The sequence below is a fragment of the Orcinus orca genome, chromosome 2 (genome assembly GCF_937001465.1).
Source record: "Orcinus orca chromosome 2, mOrcOrc1.1, whole genome shotgun sequence".
In the NCBI taxonomy this organism is placed as follows: domain Eukaryota; kingdom Metazoa; phylum Chordata; class Mammalia; order Artiodactyla; family Delphinidae; genus Orcinus; species Orcinus orca.
Genome location: NC_064560.1, coordinates 80,281,717 through 80,302,658, shown reverse-complemented (window position 1 = coordinate 80,302,658; position 20,942 = coordinate 80,281,717).

Sequence of the window (20,942 nt, the reverse complement as noted above, 5' to 3'; positions counted from 1 at the left end):
CACCTCCTAGAGTAATGGAAATAAAAACAAAAATAAACAAATGGAACTTAATGAAACTTAAAAACTTTCTCACAGCAAAGAAAGGAAACTATAAAAAAGGTGAAAAGACAACACTCAGAATGGGAGAAAATATTTGCAAACAGTGTAAATGACAAAGGATTAATCTCCAAAATATACAAACAGCTCATACGGCTCAATATCAAAAACAAAAACAGCCTAATCCAAAAATGGGCAGAAGACCTAATTAGACATTTCTCCAAAGAAGTCATACAGATGGCCAAGAGGCAGATGAAAAGATGCTCAACATCACTAATTATTAGCGAAATGCTAATCAAAACTACCATGAGTTATCCCCTCACACCGGTTAGAATGGGCATCATCAGAAAATCTACAAACAGTAAATTCTGGAGAGGGTGTGGAGAAAAGGGAACCAGCTTGCCCTGTTGGTGAGAATGTAAATTGTACAGCCACTAGGGAGAACAGTATGGGTCCTGAAAAAACTAAAAATAGGACTACCATATGACACAACAATCCCACTACTGGGCGTATACCCAGAGAAAACCATAATTCTTAAAGACACCTGCAGAGAGGAAGAGAGAATAAACTTTTTCTTTAGAAAAAAAAAGACACATGCACACCAATGTTCTTTGCAGCACTATTTACAATAGCCAGGTCATGGAAGCAACCTAAATGCCCATCGACAGACAAATGGATAAAGAAGATGTGGCACATATATACAATGGAATATTACTCAGCCATAAAAAGGAACGAAATTGGGCCATTTGTAGAGACATGGATGGACCTAGAGACTGTCATACAGAGTGAAGTAAGTCAGAAAGAGAAAAACAAATATCGTATATTAACGCATATATGTGGAATCTAGAAAAATGGTACAGATGAACCAGTTTGCAAGGCAGAAATAGAGACACAGATGTAGAGAACAAACGTATGGACACCAAGGGGGAAAAGTGGTGGGGGTGTGTGTGATGAATGGGGAGATTGGAATAGACATATATACACTAATATGTATAAAGTGGGTAACTAATAATGTCCTACTGTGTAGCACAGGGAGGTCCACTTCTCTGTACAGTAGAAACTAACACATCATTGTAAAGCAACTATACCTCAATAAAAAAATTCAAAAAAAACTTTATTAAAGTCATTACAGAAGATCTGCCTTATCTCTATGTTTCTGATGACCTGGGTCCTGGCTCATATTTGGCTAAATTAAACCTCTGGTAATGCTGAGGGGAATGGATAAAGGACAATGAATCTGGAACAAATTTTTATTTGTATCTTCCAGGCACCAAAGGACAATACCAACCTTTAATCACAGTAATTTTGGGGGCTGGGAATTTTTTCTTCCAAGAAAATACGCCAGCAGAATCAGCAAGAATAATCAGTCCAATGATTATAAATTCTTAGAGGATTCTATTATTGTTTTCAATGAGCAGGTAAAGAAACAGATTTCCTCATTTGAGACCTTTGCAGGAAGGCAGATTTTCCCACACATAATCCCTCAATGAGAGTACCCTTGAGTGTCTCATATATAAGAAAGTGCTTCTTTACAGCCTAAACCTGCTTAGAGGTAAAGCTGATATTCCAATTCCCAGTGGTTATTCTTCTCACAAAGGGTGATTTAGCATGTCTCTCTGTTCTCTGATGGACTTTTGATTGATGCTCTCCTTGCATCTATGTTAAAAAAAATGTTTATTGAACTCTGACTATGTATAGACTATACCAGGTAAACTGGAATGAAACACAGATACCAACTATACTATAGTTTATTATCTATTTAGTGTTACACATTACTCATGTCTAAAGAAATAACTACAAATCATATAACAAAAGATGCATATTGAAAATAAATGTATCTAACAGCTTATGCAAACACCACAGGAAAAAACAACAACCACCTCCCTGCAAACAAAAGTCCAGAACCCTATGGCTTGACTGGGGATTTCTACAAAACATACAAAAAGAGCTTATATCTATCTTTCTCAAACTACTCCAAAAGATTGAAGAGGAGGGAATATTTTTTTGCGGTACGCAGACCTCTCACTGTTGTGGCCTCTCCCGTTGCGGAGCACAGGCCCCGGACGCGCTGGCTCAGCGGCCATGGCTCACGGGCCCAGCCACTCCGCGGCATGTGGGATCCTCCTGGACCGGGGCATGAACCCGTGTCCCCTGCATCGGCAGGCAGACTCTCAACCGCTGCGCCACCAGGGAAGCCCAACAATTGGTTTTTATATACTGATTTCTTCTCAATGGCTTTGCTAAATTTATTACTTCAAGTAGTTCAACTGTAGATTCTTCTGGATTTTCCACTGTCCTCCTGTTAATAACTCATTTCCAATTATAATAACTTGTATTTCTTTACTTGCCTTATTACAGTAGCTAAGACCTTAAGTAAAAATTTAAATATAAATGTTGGTTGATGGCATTGTGGCCTCATTCTTGCTGTCAGAGGGAAATCTTTGTACATTTCAACATTTATATAAATCAATATGACTTTTATCTAGAGTTCTTAAAGAGGATCTCTTTAATCAGTCAGGGAAATTCTTTTCTATTCCTAGTGTCCCAAGAGCCTTATCATAAATGCATATTGTTTACACATAAAAATCTGCGTTTTTGAGAGTTTATTCTTTTTTTTCTTTAATATTTTAATGTTGTTATTTACACTGACTGATTTTGTTTGTTTTCATCATTCCTAGAAATATCTTTATTTCAAGTGCTCTTAAACACTCCTTTGCATGTATTACAGACGGATATAACTTCCACTCACTGGTATGGCGCTGTTCTCAACGCATCTCACAAGAGGCATCTTAGAAATGTCTTAACTACAAGCATTCTCAAACACTTCTCTGAATGAATTTCAGAATGGTTGTAACTTCCATTCACTGATATAACACTGTTCTCAGTGCAGCTTGCAAGCAGCATCTTAGAAACATCTTTATTACAAGTGTTCTTAAAAACTTCTCTATGTGCTTAACAGAATGGGTATAAATTTATTTCACTCATAAAACACTTTTGAATGCAGCTTACAATTAGTGTTCTGAGAAACACCCTTGTGTGTGTGTGTGTGTTGTGTGTGTGCGTATAAATCAGCTCTTTCGTTTTATTTATGTTTTATTGATATATGCACAACTTAAACCATTATATTACTTACAGGTGTACAATCAAATGATTTGATATTTGTATATGTTGTGAAATGATCACCACTATGAGTCTAGTTACAACATCCATCACCACACAGTTACAATGTTCTTCTTGTGATGAGAACTTTTAAGATCTACTCTCTAAGTGACTTTCAATACACAGTACAGTATTATTAGCTATAGTCACCACGCTGTACATTACATCCCCAGGACTTATTTATTTTAGAACTGGAAGTTTGTATCTTTTGGCCACTTTCACCCATTTCACTCAGCCCCATCCCTGCCTCTGGCAACCACTAATCTGTTTTCTACATGCATAAGTTTGTTGTTTTTCAATTGATTTTCAAATATTGATATTACCTTACATTATGAGAACAAACCCTTTTTGGTTTTGTTATGTATAACCCTTTTATAGATCATTGGACTTCATTTTTCAATTCTCCTGAAATTTGCATCAATGTTTATGAGCACCATGTGCCTGTAATGATCCTTCTTACATACTTAATAGAATTTATTGTGAATCTATCTGCGCCTGGAGTTTTCTTTTTTAAGGTTTTTATTTATAATTAATTTCTTTTAAAAGCTAGAAGGCTATTTATATTTCCCATTTACTTCCATTTTATTTATGATAATTTGTATTTTCTAGGAAGTTAAACATTTCAACTACATTTTTATATTGAATGGCCTAATGCTGCTCATGGTACATTTTTCATTCTTGATATTGGTTAGTTGAGAAATCTCCATTTTATTTTTTCAGTGAAACATACTAGAGGTTTACCTGAATTATTAATCCTATTAAAGAACGAGCCTCTGGCTAGTCTATTTGTTATATGTTTGCTTTCTTTTATTAATTTCTGTTCTTGTTTTTGTTATTTCCTTCCACATATATTCTTTTGGCTAAATTTGTTGTCAATTTTGTAATGTAATGTACATTTGTAATTACCCGAATTTAGTGATTGTATCAGAAATAATATTACTTTCTCACTTTCTAATATATTCATTTCAAGCTACAAAATTTTCTGCAAGCATTGCTTTCCACCCAGCACACAAACTTTTATATATTTATATAAGCAAACTCATTATTAATCAAAGCATAATATTTTCTGATTGCTTTTGTGATTTTTTTCATTGACCTGTGGGTGATTTAGAAATATAATTATTAATATCCTGACCTATAAATTATTTTTCTAATTTTGTTTATTGATTTCTGGCTCAATTTCAATCTGGGGTCGGAGAATATACTCTGAATTATTTCAATCCTTTGAAATTATTAGACATCTATAGGCCCAATATGTAAATTGTAATAAATGTCTGGTGTGCAGTTTTCACGGACTATATTTGGTGAATGTAGTGTTTTTATACACAGTTAGATCAGCAGTATTAATAGCGTTTCACAATCTATCACCTTGCTGGGTTTTTCCCCCCCCCCCTTTGCTTATTCAATCAATTACATCCTCGCCCCCTAGTGGCGATAAATAATAATGCACTTTATAACGTTCTTGTGGGAAACCAACATTTGTCCGGTCAGTCGTGCGTGATTGCTCACAATTCTCTTTAATAATTGGCCCACCTCTTTGGACAGGCTCTGGTGCGGGACCACGCTTCCTGCCCTCTCACCCCCCAATATAGTCCTCCAATACGTGGATGAACTCCTCCTCTGTAGCCCATCTCTCAGCCTCTCAAAACAGCATACTGCTGACCTCCTCAATTATCACGGCTCTCGCGGCTATCGGGTCTCTCCAGCCAAGGCCCAACTGTCTACACCCCCAGTAACCTACCTGGGAATCCACCTTACCCCCACAACAAAGAGCCTGACAGCCAACCACACCCAGGCCATTCACGACTTCCAACCTCCAGAGACAGCTGACCAGATTCTCTCCTTTCTGGGCCTGATAGGATTTTTCCGACACTGCATCCCTAACTTTGCTCTTCTTGCTAAACCCCTATATTTGGCTGCTAAAGAAAACCCCCAAGGACCCCTTGCCTCTCCCTCCCAGATCTTACCTTTTCGCCCTTTAAGAGTCCCCATATTTCTTGATTTAGAAAAAAAGAACCTCACAATTTGCTATGGCAACCACCCAAATTTAACTAATCATGCACTCCCTTGCAACTCATCCCCCCCCCCGTAACTATGCCAATGGGGGCCCTACCAAGACTGTTCTTTTGGTGTAATGGCTCCCTTACAAAAGAGGTCAACTCTTCCTCCCCCTTCCCATGTATCCCCGTCACCCTTGTTCCACAACTCACATTATATGGCCAAGCCGAACTTCTCTCACTTACCACACAACTCTCTAGCCGACAGAAAAGGGCCACCTTTCTCCCTATGGTTGCAGGCACTTCCCTCGCCTCCTCTCTCTCATCGCTGCGGGCATCAGGGGACGAGCCCTAACACACAGTGTCTCAACATCCCGCGACCTAGAACAGAAACTCCAGCTAGACATCGAGGCCTCTGCTGCCTCTATCACCTCCCTCCAGCCTCAGATCACCTCTGTAGCCCGAGCTGCCCTCCAAAGTCGACGCGCCCTGGACCTTCTGACAGCCGACACAGAAGGTACCTGCCTCTTCCTACAGGAAGAATGCTGCTACCACATCAATGAGACAGGGGTCATTGAGGACAATGTGGATGCTCTCCGACGCTTAAAAGAAGGACTCCAATGCAGGCAGTGACTATCCACCTCCCCCATCCCCGACTGGTGGCGGTCCACCCTCTATACCTGGCTGACACCAATCCTAGGCCCCTTAATCCTTATCTGCATCCTATTCATGCTTGCCCCTGTTTCCTCAGGTTTCTCCTCAGTTACATACAAGAAGTCTCTCGGGTGGCGGTGAATCAGATGCTCCTCCACCCATATACCTTATTACCCACAGAACACCCCCGCTGCTGCCCTCCCCTAACCTACGGACCGTTGGCCGCACAACTCCCTTCCAGTGCCCCCGTGCAGCAGGAAGTAGCCAGAGACCAAACGTCAACCCATTACACCAAAGAAGTCGGGATGTAAGGCCAGCAGGTCCGGGGAACGGCCCAGGGAGCTAGTCGGAACCCCCGCCAAGGAGGCTGATGCAACCGACACCCGACATTGCCACAAGTCTTCCCGCTCCCCGAGGGGCAGAACTAACGGCTCTGAGGCTGATGCAACTGACACCTGACATTGCCACAACACCGGAGAGATTACCAAAAAGGGGCTGCTTCACACGGCAAGCACCTCCCCTGCGTCCACCCCTATAAATTTTGTTCGCGCCCACACCCGGTCGCGACTTCTCTGGGCCCTTTGTCTCGGACCAGTGAACCTCGCCCGGGAGTGTCCCCAAGTAAAGCTTGCTTAAGCTCTCCTCCGTCTTTGGTGCCATTTCTTACAGAAAACATAGGCAGAACACTCTATGACATAAATCACCGCAAGATCCTTTTTGACCCACCTCCTAGAGAAATGGAATTAAAAACAAATATAGACAAATGGTACCTAATGAAACTTCAAAGCTTTTGCGCAGTAAAGGAGACCATAAATAAGACGAAAAGAGAACCCTCAGAATTGGAGAAAATGTTTGCGAATGAAGCAACTGACAAAGGATTAATCTGCAAAATTTACAAGCAGCTCATGCAGCTCAATAAAAAAAAACCAAACAACCCAATCCAAAAATGGGCAGAAGACCTAAATAGACATTTCTCCAAAGAAGATATACAGACTGCCAACAAACACATGAAAGAATGCTCAGCATCATTAATCATTAGAGAAATGCAAATCAAAGCTACAATAAGATATCATCTCACACCAGTCAGAATGGCCATCATCAAAAAATCTAGAAACAATAAATGCTGGAGAGGGTGTGGAGAAAAGGGAACACTCTTGCACTGCTGGTGGGAATGTGAATTGGTTCAGCCACTATGGAGAACAGTATGGAGGTTCCTTAAAAAACTACAAATAGAACTACCATATGACCCAGCAATCCCACTACTGGGCATATACCCTGAGAAAACCATAATTCACAAATAGTCATGTACCAAAATGTTCATTGCAGCTCTATTTACAGTAGCCAGGAGATGGAAGCAACCTAAGTGTCCATCATCGGATGAATGGATAAAGAAGATGTGGCACATATATACAGTGGAATATTACTCAGCCATAAAAAGAAATGAAATTGAGCTATTTGTAATGAGGTGGATAGACCTAGAGTCTGTCATACAGAGTGAAGTATGTCAGAAAGAGAAAGACATATACTGTATACTAACACATATATATGGAATTTAAGGAAAAAAATGTCATGAAGAACCTTGGAGTAAGACAGGAATAAAGACACAGACCTACTAGAGAATGGACTTGAGGATATGGGGAGGGGTAGGGTAAGCTGTGACAAAGCGAGAGAGAGGCATGGACATATATACACTACCAAACGTAAGGTAGATAGCTAGTGGGAAGCAGCCGCATAGCACATGGAGATCTGCTCGGTTCTTTGTGACCGCCTGGAGGGGTGCGATAGGGATGTGGGAGGGAGGGAGATGCAAGAAGAAAGAGATATGGGAACATATGTATATGTATAACTGATTCACTTTGTTAAAAAGCAGAAACCAACACACCATTGTCAAGGAATTATCCTCCAATAAAGTTGTAAAATACTTAAACAAAAACAAAAGCAAACAAACAAAAAAAGAATTTTCACCTGACCTGGGATGAGCATCCCAGCACTGTGGGAGAAAATTTGATCACAAAATGTCTCCCAAATATTAGTCAAATTCCTGACCAAGAGGAGAGGACCAGTCACCAGCGATTGCATCCCTCCAATGTGAGCCAGTGAACCCTGATGAAACTCAGGAAGGAGAATACCTGCCATCTAGCAGCCATCAGACTGGAGCCACTCCTTATGATGATCCCTGAGGACACTCAGGATATGAAAATACAGGATCCAGGCCCCAGATAGCTGTGGTGCATATCAAAGGAATGAAATCAGTGAGCCCAGAGCCTTGCATCTTCCCATACAAAGAAAAATGCTAATTTCCTTAACTGCAGATGTGGCCTCATGGGCTTGAAACCCTCAAAATTCCCAATAACTCTCAACTTTCAGGGTGTGAATTTTTTTTTAAGTCAACAGGTGTAAAGTAGACACTTCCAAAGAGGAACAAAAGACAAATCTCAACATTTGGAACACTGGCACTGATGGCGGATGCTCCCAGAAAGATCTATCTGATGGAGCAGATAGAACAGTTGTCACTCCTTTTTCCACAAGATTGTGGAATGGACATTGACAGTGGGGAATCGTAAGAGGGAAGAAGTAAATTGGACTCTATGTTGGATCTGTTTCTTTGACTTTAACCTTTGCTTTTTGTTGTTTTTATTATTGTAATTATGCATAATGCCCTGACTCAGGGAACCCAGCCCCTCTGCCTGAATGCTGAACTAAAGTGCCTCTGTTTAGCTCTCAGGGAGACAATCTGACCCTGCCCACATGTAAATGGCTGAAATTAACACATCCTCTCATCAAGGCTGGTCATTCCAAGGAGATGTTTTGCAAGACTGATGGCCCTTTGAACTTTACTTCCTCACTGCCACTCTCTTTCTAGTTTGCCTTTTTTACTTTACTTACCTCTCTGATTCTATAAAAGAAACTGGCATCCAGATCCTGATAAGATGGTTTTTGGAGACACTAGTCCGCCATCTTCTCAGTCGGCCCACTTTCCAAATAAAGTCGTATTCCTTGCCTCAATACCTCATCTCTGATTTATTGGCCTGTCATGTGCGAGCAGAGCAAGCTTGGACTTGGTAACAGTCCTGCAATGCTTGCACCTGGACACGCTTCTCCTCAAGCAACAAAATACAAGGAAACTATAGGGGACAAAAAACAACTGCATGCATGTGCAGTTAGGGCAAATTCTAGACAAAAGATACAAAGAGACCAAAAAACCCAGCTGCCACTTTTGAAGAGCCTGGAGCAAAAGCAGAGGGTTGGGAGCAAAAGCAGGGTACTGCGCATGCCCTGCACACAACACCACCTAAGGGGTGGGCACACCTCCTAAGCCACCCCTCCTGCCCGACCCCTGGACACACCCCCACCCTCACTCCTTATAAGGACCAGCTCACGCCCCTCGGAGTGAGCAAGCAAGGGAACATGTTGTTCTTGCTTCCCCCTGCTGCAGCAGGAGTCCCAATAAAGACTTGCCTGAATTTCTCACCTGGCCTCTGATCAATTTCTATTGGTTAAGGAGGTCAAGAACACTGATTGGTGACGTACTTTGTGGCAACACCACGAAGGGACTATCGTCCCCTTCCCAGGAGAGGATCTGGGCACCTCCAGGACCACTGAATGCTGCTTCCCAGTGCATGACAAGCGGCCACCTGAACCTCTTGTTTCAGAGTCAGCAAGTTTGGTAAGTCTGCCTTCCTGGCCCCTGGCGGCCTCAGTACCCTCATTCAGGCAATGCTTTCCCCCTCCCCTTGTCCCTTTTCCCTCACCACTTTCCCTTTCCCCTTTGTTCCTTTCCCTCTCCTGAAATCTCTCTACTTCTCTCTCTGTCCTCTCTTCTGTCCTCTATTACTTCTGTCCTTTCCTTCCAAGAGAGTGGACGTCAGGCAGCTACAGCATCATTCCTCTCAGCTTGTGAGACCTCCTCCCTCTGGCTGACAATGGCTCACCTTGACGGGTGACAAACAAAGGTGGGAGAGGCTCGCCTCATAGCTCACACCTTGGTCCAGTGGTTTCTCCCTGACCGGAGATTTTTGAGAGTGATAGAGGTTCAAACCTCATATCGTGTAGTGGCTGGAAGTCTGATGGTCCCAATATTCTCACCTTTATTTTCCTGCCACCAAGAGAACTCCCACTGGGAATGGACTGAAGCGGCAGATTTCTATATACTAGTGTATGTATGGGTGAGAGTCACACCTGTGGGTTGGGGACCCACAGACGACATACAACTGGCTGCTTTCCAGGCTTGACTGCCCCGGTGGCCAGTGGATAGGGTGTTCCCTCCTTCACTGGCCCTTTGTGGAAGAGCACAGGTTGGTGCCTGAATAGACACCTGCAGGGGGTGGGTTGAAACTGAAATCTCCCTCTTTCTGTCTCTTTCTCTTTTTCAGTCTTTCCTCTCTCCCCTCCCTTTACTTCTCCCTTGATCCTGACACCTGCATTCCCGTCCCCTTTATGTTGAAAACTTCTTGTTTGTGTCTTTAAGTTTTGTGATTTGTATCTTTGTTCGTGATGTAGTTTTGTCCGTCCAACTGCTCCTGCAAGTCTCTACTGACATTGTGGGCATGGTGGAGCACTTGAGCCTTGAAATACAAACCCAGCCCACATTGCCTGAGACTCCAGCCTTGGGTTACTTAGTGGGATTTTAAAGAACAGAAAGAAAAGACAAGAGCTTGCATTTTTCCTTCCTCTGCTCTGGCAATGCACTATTCTGCCAGGGCTCTCAGGAACTACCTGACTCATCTATAGTCCCCCAGACTGAGGGAAAAAAAGGGCCATTTTAAATTCAAGCAGGAAAACTATGAGATCTCTGATTCTGTAGAAATTGGTTTGTCTGGTTTAAACTTGTGGGTTTAATTAATACAGACCTGTCTTTAGAGTCATCAACGCTAAGTGCAATACTTTCACTGTATCTAGGGTTACTAGAAGTCAATAAGTGCATATTGTTTCTGTTATAAAATCTGTCAACAGGGAAAATAACCTGATATGATTAAATTTTTAAGTAAATGTAACTGGGATATGAACTTTCTGGTAAACTCTATAGGAATAACTATGTTTTGGAAACTTCCATCTAAAACAGTCTTTCCAAATTTTGGTAAATCTGAAACTAAGTTAAGTTAAATGGTAGGAATTAATTAAATATCCAGGCCATTTCAAATTAGATAAAATATTGGAACCTTAATTGCTAAACAGGTCTAAATTTACCTACTCTTGTCTTCTTGTGAGAGAGAAACTAAAGCTGTTTGGTGCCGCCTTGAGATGTTCTCTACCAATCTACAGAATGCTACTGTAAAAGACAGTTCATGGTTGCTTAAGAAGAGTAGGATGTGTGTTTTCAGAAAAGAAGGTATGAGGAATGGAAATATACTTTGTTAAAGGGAAAAGTGTGATTTTGTCCTAGAGCTGGCTATTTCTGAATGGGGAAAGAATAAAGGACAAAGTATGGCTACAGAAAGTTGCAGAATGCTTGTGGAAGAGGAACATTGAGAAAAGAATTTTGTATGTGGTCAGGATTTTCTAAGGTTGGATTAAATTTAATTAGGTAAATGGATTTTATTAAGCGTAGGCTGATGCAAGACTGGATTTGGTTTCTCTCTCTCATAAGAGAACAAAGTTGTTCTGGAATGCTGCTTTTGATAACAGATCGTGTGAGTTCTTGTGCCTTTAAGTGATCTATATTTACTTTTGATTCCCCCCCCCACCTTATCTCAAGGAATAAATATTGTTTCACAGCAAACTATGATCCTAACTGACTGGGTGTTTTAAAACTTTTTAAACTTTTTGACAGACTTCACAAATATCAAATTCTAATTGAAATTCTCTTGACTTCCAGTTAACTTTGGGGGGCTTCAAAGGGCCCCTGGAACATCCCAAAGAGAGATCCTAAACTAACTGGGTTAATCTGTGAGGAGAGGCTTGTCAGGTTGTCTCTAAACGCTGACAAGTTTAGGGATGAATTTATCAGGCTGGGGTTGACATTCTCACCTGTTAGGCCGTCATGGTTATTCTGGCCCACTGTTGCACCCTGGATGAAAAGGAACATATACTAAGAAAGGACAGAGAACACACAGATGGCCTACTGGCCACCAATCCACACCACCAAATTTATCAGGTGGATGGGGATAAAATCCCAGAACATGATCCACACTGGGACTATGAAGATCGTGTAGGCCAGGTTAGGATGAAACATTGTACTACTTGTCTATCAGAAGGAATGAAAAGGTGTAAGGTGAAGGCTGTAAATTATGATAAGGTCTGAGAGGTTACATAGGAAAAAAGATGAAAACCCATCAGTCTTCCTGAGCCTGGTGAAAGAGGTATTCAGGAAGTATACCAATACAGACCCTGAGTTCTCAGAAGGAAGGACATTCTTGGCCATACATTTTGTCACCCAGGCTACTCCTGATGCCGGAGAAAATTACCAAAGCTTGAGGCTGGGCCCCAAACCCCATTGTAAACCTTGGTAGAGGAGGCCTTCAAGGCCTATAACAACCGAGACTTAATGGAGGAGGCCAATAACGGTAAGAGGCTAATAAAGAAAATGCAGCTTTAGGCTGCTCTGATCCACGCACCACCTCGAGGGGACCCTGGAGGGCTGAGAAGGCTGGACAGACCACCAAGAAGCTGCCTGGGCCCGAACCAGTGTGCCTTTTGTCGGAAAGGGGGGCACTGGGAGGGGGAATGTCCTGAGCGCCCTCCAGTGGGATGCCCGAGGGGCAACCCTGACCGGCCCCAGTTCCTTGTGAATCTCTCAGATGCAAGATTCCCACACACCGAATGACTGGCCCCGAGCAACTGCCCTGCTCTGGATCCCACTCAATCCATCCTGATTACTCCCACAGAGCCTTGGGTCACCCTCTATGTGGCAGGTAGGAGAACTGAATTTCTTGAAGACAGTGGAGCTGTCTGCTCTGTTCTGACTTGGCCGGCTGGCCCTCCCTCCATGACTCTACTGTGATGGGAGTTGATAGACAGCCAAAAGTAAGGCGATTTATGTCTCCCCTTGCCTGCAGAGTGGAGTCCATTATTATTACTCCTTTCTATATATGTCAGAATGTCCTGTCCCTCTCCTTGGGAGAGATTTGCTAAATGAGTTAGGACCTAGTCTATTCTTAGGACAGGGTGAAGTCCAAGGAAGTAAAGAATGCAAACAGAGAATGTCATCTATTATGAGCCCCAGATGACCCACCTGTTGGGCATCAAAATATTCCCCAAGACCTCCCCCAAGAAATCAGAGAACAAGTAGATCCTGCAGTTTGGAATACCTTGGTGCCAGGAAAAGCAAACTGTGTTCCCCTGATAAAAATAAGGTTAAGGCCTGGGGAAAAATACACCTGGAAGAGAAAATATCCTTTAAAACCTGAGGACCTGCGGGGAATCCAACCACTGCTCAGCAAATTCCTAAAACACGGACTCATTAGGCCCTGCCAATCCCCATGCAACCCTCAATCTTCCCCACTCAGAAGCCTAACAGAGAGTGTTGGTTTGTGCAAGACTTACGAGCAGTGAATAAGGTTGCCTCACCCAAGTGCCAGGGATTGCTCAGCATTTCTCTGTTTTGGACCTCACAGATACATTTTTTCTGTATTCCCCTACATCCATACTTTCAATACCTTTTTTCCTTTGAATTGGATGGACGCTGACACCCTGGAGGCTACCCAGTATACCTGGACAGTGCTTCCACAGGGTTTTCAGGACAGCCCCCATCTTTTTGGAAACATGTTAGCAAGAGAACTGAGGGAACTGAGCCTTGAGAAGGGAACCCTGTTACAATATGTTGATGACTTATTGGTAAGTAGTGAGACCAAACAAGATTCAGATCACAATTCTCTTAGGGTCCTAAATTTTCTGGCAAAAAGGGGATATAAAATCTCTCCAACCAAGGCTCAGATCTTACAGCAACAGGTTCAATATTTAGGATTTGTTTTGAGCCCAGGGGCACAAGCCCTGGCCATAGATCCGAAAACAGCAATTTGTGCATTACCATCTCCAACCACAAAGAGACAACTCAGAGGCTTCCTTGGGATGGCTGGGTTCTGTTGTATCTGGATTCCAACTTATGGCCTTATAGAAAAAACCCTATATGAGGCTCTAAAGGGAGGAGAAAGGGAACCCCTTCAATGGAATGAGAACCACCGTTAGGCCGCTGAGACTCTAAAGACTGAGTTGAATAGAGCTCCAGCACTGGGGCTTCCAAATTTGGACAAGCTCTTTACCCTATATGTTCGTGAGACATCCGAGACAGCACTAGGACTCTGAACCAGAAGTTGGGACCAGATCAGAGACCAGTGGCTTACTTTTCAAAACAACTAACAAAAAGGAGCAGAACAATAACAAAGAATAAGACAATAAAATAAAATTTTAAAAGAATAAAAATTAAATAAAATTAGAAAAAAAAGGTTATAAAAGGCCTTGATGGTGTTGTGGGGGGGTGGTGGGCAGGGCTCAGGCTCAGGACTCTCATGGCTGGAGGGGGCCCCAGAGGGCTGAGGTTCAGGCCCAGGACCCCAGCAGGTTTGCCGAGGCCCAAGCCGGTTGGGGAGATGCTAGCTGTGTTCCCCTCTGATCTCCCGATCCCCCAAAGGTCTCTCTCCATCCCCACCGATCCCCACATCGTGGTTGGGCCCCTCCGCGTGTGGGAACCCCTCTTCTCCCCACTGCTGCCCCACAGGGAGGGGTGCCTGGTCCCATCACGCCTCAACCTTTCCTGCTCCCCTTCTTCCCCTCCACATCCTAGCCAGTCGTGCTGGAATTCCTTCCATCCCTTTAGGTGTCCAAGGTCCCCCACCAATGCCTGGTAGGTGCCCTAGTTGTGATAAGATGCAAACTCTGTGTCCTTCTACTCCACCGTCTTCTGACTCATTGGCCCTGGGATGGCCAAGCTGCCTGCGGGCAGTAGCAGCCACAGCCCTGTTGGTTAGTGAGGCTTCCAAGCTCACCCTGGGACAACACTTAGATGTTAACCCCTCATCAGGTATAATCTGTGCCGGAAGTCAAAGGACATCACTGCTTGACTGGAGCAAGGTTAACAAGATATCAGGCCCTCCTAATGGGTACCCCAGACATTCCCTTAAAGGTATGCCAAACCCTGAACCCGGCAACTCTGTTTCCAGCAGTCGAGAGTGGAGACTCAGTGCATCTGTGTATTGAGACCATAGAACAAACTTACTCCAGCAGGTCTGATCTTCTAGATGAGCCTCTTGACAGCCCAGAGGTCTAATGGTTTACTGATGGGAGCAGTTTTGTAGAAATGGGAACCCGAAAGGCGGGGTATGCCATAGTTAGTCTAGATGAAGTTATAGAAGCCAAGGCCCTGCCACCCCAGATGTCAGCCCAGAAGTCTGAACTAATTGCGTTAATGAGAGCTTTGCAATTAAGGAAGGATAAGAAATTAAATATTTTTACTGACTCTAATTATGGGTTCCATGTGCTACAGGCTCAGACTGCCATTTGGAAAGAAAGAGGAATGTTAACCACTAGAAATTCCCCCATAAAACATAAAGATGTGATTCTGGCTCTTTTAGAAGCGGTGCAGCTTTCAACCCAGGTAGCAGTAATATACTGTAGAAGCCATCAGAGGGATGGATCTTTTGTGAGTGAGCCAAGGGAACAGCAAAGCTGATCAAATTGCAAAAGAGGTATCATGATTGCAGGAACATGAACAAGTTATGGGTCTAGTAATTGCCCCCCCCGAACTCCCTAGTCTTCCCCAGTATTCCCCACAGGAACAAGAAAATGCAAAAAAATGGGGTATGAGAAGGGAAGCACAGGGTGTATAAAAAGGAGGACAAAGTTCTAATCCTACTGGCCCGACAGTGGAAACTCACTAAGAGTTTACATGATGCCGCCTACTATGGGAGGGATGTACTATGGGACTTGATGCAAAAGGCTTTTTCAGGGAAGGGGCTTAAAAGAACAGTAAAAACAAGTAACGCTTGCCTGTGATCTGTGTGGCTGTAATAACCCACAGACCCATCCAATCCCTCCTTCGTTACTCAGGGCAATTCAATGCCAAGGGTCATATCCCAGGGGAAGACTGGCAGTTAGATTTCACCCAAATGCCCCCATGATGAGGATATAAATATCTTCTGGTGTTTGTCGATACTTTCATAGGATGAGTTGAAGCCTTCCACACCTGATCTACAAAGGCTATGGAAGTCTGCAAGTCCCTTTTTAAAGCAATAATTATTCAGTGTGGACTTCCAAAGTCCCTCCAGAGCGATAACGGACCCTTTATAGCCAAAATCACACAGCAGCTCACAACAGCCCTAGGAATAGGCTACAAGCTACACACCTCTTGACACCCCCAGTCTTCAGGGAAGGTGGAGAAAATGAACCATACTTTAGAGAAAACCTTAGCAAAGCTCTGCCAAAAAACTCATGAACCCTGGACCAACTTGTACTCCTAGGGTCTGTGTAGTCCCCAGGAGTGGTCTGAGACTTAGCCCATTTGAAATGATATGGGAGGCCTTTTCTTACTACTACATTGTACTGGATGGAGGTGAACCAGGGCTTGAGATATATTACTAATCTAGGACAAGTTCAGAAGGCAATCAGGACTATGCCCACAAAACACTGTCACCTCCCACTAAAAATACAGAGGAAGGAGCAGTCCCTTCACAAATAAACCCCAGGGACCAAGTTCTTAAAACCTGGAAAGTTGGATCCCTGAAGACCAACTATTGCCAAAATGGAAGGTCCCCTATAAAGTAATTTTAACCACCTCCACTGCTGTCAAACTCAAGGGACATCTTGTTGGGTACATTTGTCCACACTAAAACTTTTACCTCCAGAAGCCCCACAGGTAACAACAGAAGAACAATACACCTGTGAGCCAGTGGAAGATCTGAGATATCTATTCAAAAGACAGGCACCATCAACAAATAAGTAAAATGATGTAGTGGGTTGGCTCTTATTTGAAGCCTTAATGGGACTTGGCACCTCTCTTGTTTCCTTGGTTGATGTGGTTCTTGACAACTGTCTGGCTGTTGATTACCTTCCGGCAGAACAAGGTAGAGTCTGTGCGACAAGTAATACTTACTGCTGCACTTGGATCAATGCAACAGGACATGTAAAATTAATATTAAGGAAACATACACCCAGGCAGAGTGGCTTCATAAGTTTGGCAGGGGCGATGTCGCCTCCCTTGTCTGGTCAACAGTTAAGGAAGCCCAAAGTTAACCTTGTTCCTTCCCTTTCCAGGCCCTTTAGTGGCTACTGTTCTTCTCATTTGTAGCCCTTGTTTGTTTACATGTTTTTTTAAATTATATTTATTTTTTGGCTGTGTTGGGTCTTTGCTGCTGCATGCGGGCTTTCTCTAGTTGTGGTGAGCAGTGGCTACTCTTCGTTGCAGTGCACATGCTTCTCATTGTGGTGGCTTCTCTTGTTGTATAGCATGGGCTCTAGTCCCCTGGGCTTCAATAGTTGTGGTGTGTGGGCTCAGTAGTTGTGGCTCACAGGCTGTAGAATGCAGGCTCAGTAGTTGTGGAGCATGGTCTTAGTTGCTCCGCAGCATGTGGGGTCTTCCTGGACAAGGGCTTGAACCCATGACGCCTGTAATTGCCAGGCGGATTCTTAACCACTGAACCACCAAAGAAGTCCCTGCCCTTGTTGTTTAACCTTTTGGTTAAGTTTGTGTCTTTAGGCTCCAACAGTTTGAAGTAAGGCTTATGATGACTCAAGGAATTCAGCCCATTCCAGCAGAAAGTGGCCCAGGTCCCTATAGGTCCTGGGAACAGTCAGAGAGGGACTTCCATACCTCTAGGGTAGGCTACGGTCTGCAACCCCTGTCCATCAGGAAGAAGTTTCAGAAGAAGAGAGCTTCGGCCCATTACCCCTTAAGAATAGGGCATCTAGTCTCTCAGGGGGCAATGAGACAGGCTGCGACCTGGGACCCTTTGCTACTGTGCTGCAATGCTTGCACCTGGATACACTTCTCCTCAAGCAACAAAATACAAGGAAACTATATGGGACACAAAACAACTGCATGCATGTGCAGTTAGGGCAAATTTTAGACAGAAGAGACCAAAAATCTCAACTTCCACGTTTAAAGAGCCTGGAGCAAAAGCAGGGGTTCAGGAGAAACAGCAGGGTACTGCACATGCCCCCTGCACACACTACCAACAAGGGGTGGGCACACCACCTGAGCCACCCCTCCGGCACCACTCCTGATCACACCCCTACCTTCACTCCTTATAAGGAGCCAGCTCACACCCCCTCAGGGAGGGAGCAAGCAAGGAAATCTGTTGTTTGTTCTCTCTCCTCCATGATGCAGCAGGGGCCCCAGTAAAGCCTTGCCTAAATTTCTTGTCTGGCCTCTGATCACTTTCTATTGATTAAGGAGCCCAAGAACCCTGGTCAGTAACACCTCCAGCTGCATAACATTGGCAAGGAGACCCAGGTGCCACTTCTATATGGTGGGCAGGTCCAGCCAACACTTTTCTCTACAGGGGTTACCTAGAATACATGGATAAACTAAAGTTCTGCCCAAAATAATATTACAGAAGTACTGACACCCAAGAGGTGATAGGCCCTTGGGATAAACCTCTGCCAAATACAGGCTGCAACTAGAAATATACCATATAACTGAGCACAACCTTACGAGGCCTTCTGGGTGTGGACCGCCCCACTTGCCTCTTGTTTGTAGAAAAGCTTTAGTCTTCCAGGCCTCCCTTGAGTCATAAAAACCTGTCTCAAGATTTAATGACTGCAAGAACGTGAACATGTAGTAACAAAAGATAGCAGTTGGGTCAGGAGAACTGGTAACAATTTAAACAATAGATCACCCACATAGCAGAGTCACATAAACTTTAGTTCCTCCATGAAGGACATGGATAACAGTGTCTGATGCACAGTCCTTAGCTGTTTTGCAGATACTAAAACCTGCACCAGAAGGAAGAAGCTAACTGCATCATGACCATGAGCATGTAGCCCCCAGACCAGCTGGAGCCTGAGTATTGATGATGTTAACCCCTGTGACAACACACTTTTACCTCACCATCAGACAGAGAATTGTGCATGAGATGATCACAGACCCTGCAGCTCTCTCCCTCACTCTATCTTTAAAAACCCTCCCCTGAAACTCATCAGGGAGTTTGGGTCTTTTGAGCATGAGCCATCAACACTCCTTCCTTGGCTCCTGCAATAAACCCTGCTTTTATTTCCTTTCCTTCACCACAACCTGATGTCAGTAGATTGGTATTTCTTTGCACTGGTGAACTGACCCAAGTTTGGTTCGGTAACAACCAGAATGCCCAGACCTAGAAACTGCGGCTAAGTGGCCTGTCACTCAGATTGCCCTAAGGTGAGCCCCTACCTGAACTCCATATGGCCCCCAGAGTTTAGCCAATCAGCAGTATTCATTTAGAATATTCTGACACCCAGAAAATTTAGGAAAGGAGAGATGCAGCTACTACCAGCAGACACAGCATCAAGGCTAAAGCTCACCAACAAGTGGAAGTTTTGCCCCAAGCCATTTTTTCAGTGGTCTGGAACCCATAATAACCCAAGAGCACATCCTCCTACAAAGCTGCCCATATATCAGCCATAATGGCCTAGACATGCTGTCTGTAATGCCAATTGTTCGATAACTTTTAAAGATTACTTTAATGGTGGGACACAACACAATGATTCTAAGATAGATAAAAGACAGAACTTTTAAATAACTTGCAGTCCCAAACAAGAGAAGGCTGCCAGGCAGGGTTAAGTGAGAGGTTGCACCTGGGACAGGGTAACAGCAAGTTGAAGCTCTAGGGGGCAGCTTGTACACGGCAAGTGGGCTCTCCTTAGCTAGGTGTTGTGGGCTCCCTGTGGTTTGGCTAATTTAAATAAGTTATCAGACATAAAGGCATAAGAGTATCCCTAGTTGTCTGATACCCGACCCTCGGGCAATTTTAGCTGCTGCATAGTGCTTTGAGTGCGAGATACCAAGGGAAGTGACTGATGTGTGGACATAATAAGCTGTTCAGGAAGGGGAACTACCAGCCTCCAGCCAGGACCTCAAATTTCAGTCGACAGCATTTAAAAAAAGGATATGAGGGCAACATTCTGTTGTAGCCAACTGGAAGATAGAGGAGGAACTTTCATTCAAAATTTTGTTTGGATTTCCAGACTGATAATGACACACACATTCAAAGAGGGTACAAACATGTTTATTACTCACATAATGGAGCTTTCTGGGGAGGGCAGAGCAGCTCCCAGGCAGGTCCAACACAGCTTGAAGAAAAAGGGAAGGAGACTGGCTTGGGGTTTGTATGATGGTTAGGGGTGGGGCTGAGACGAGGATTCCCATGCATGGATTGAACTTTCCACCTGCTCTAAAGTAAGGAGCACCTAGGCTTTCTTACCATCTTGCCCAGTTGTGAGGCAGATATAGAAGAAGGAGAAGTTGGATTAAAAGCTGTTAAAAGCCAAATACCAAAACAAATAGTGTTTTATAGACACATAGCTTGAACCACAGAATTTGGCTCGAGTATGTTGGAGTATATACATCTACTTTTAGTCCAAAGTTAAATAATTATCTCTCTTTTAAGGTATTTCAGACCTATAGCAACTACAGCTAAGTATCATAGCCTTCTACCAATTTTTCACCTGTTTCCTCCACTCCCCCAAAATAGTTGAGAGATGGAGAAGACATAGGGATTGTACAACGGGAAGCAGGGCTTTCAGGAGGATAAGTTTTTAAAGGCTTAATGCACTTTTGAAATTGCATTTGTCACTACACTTAGGCAAACTTAATGTTGTCCAGAATAAATATTATATTTTTACAGCTTTGATTATTACTGTTTTGTCCTTGTCAAGAGTTGAGCTTGTAAAAAATTAAGAAACAGACACCTGCATTAAATAGAGCCAGGAGACCAGCAGGGGGCGCTCGCACACCCTCCAACAGTAGCAGAGCCCTACAGGAGGAAGAAAGATCCTCTTCCTTCCTGACGAGGACCCAGCCAATAAGAAGCCATGACCTCTTTGTTTACAACAGTTCGTCCCAACATCCTTTTCCCCTCATAAAGGAGTTCTACTTCCCTTGCTATGCAGGAGCTTTCAGGTACCTCCCCAAGTTTGCAGACCTGAAATTGCAATTCTCTGCTGACCCTGAATAATCCCATCTTTGCTGGA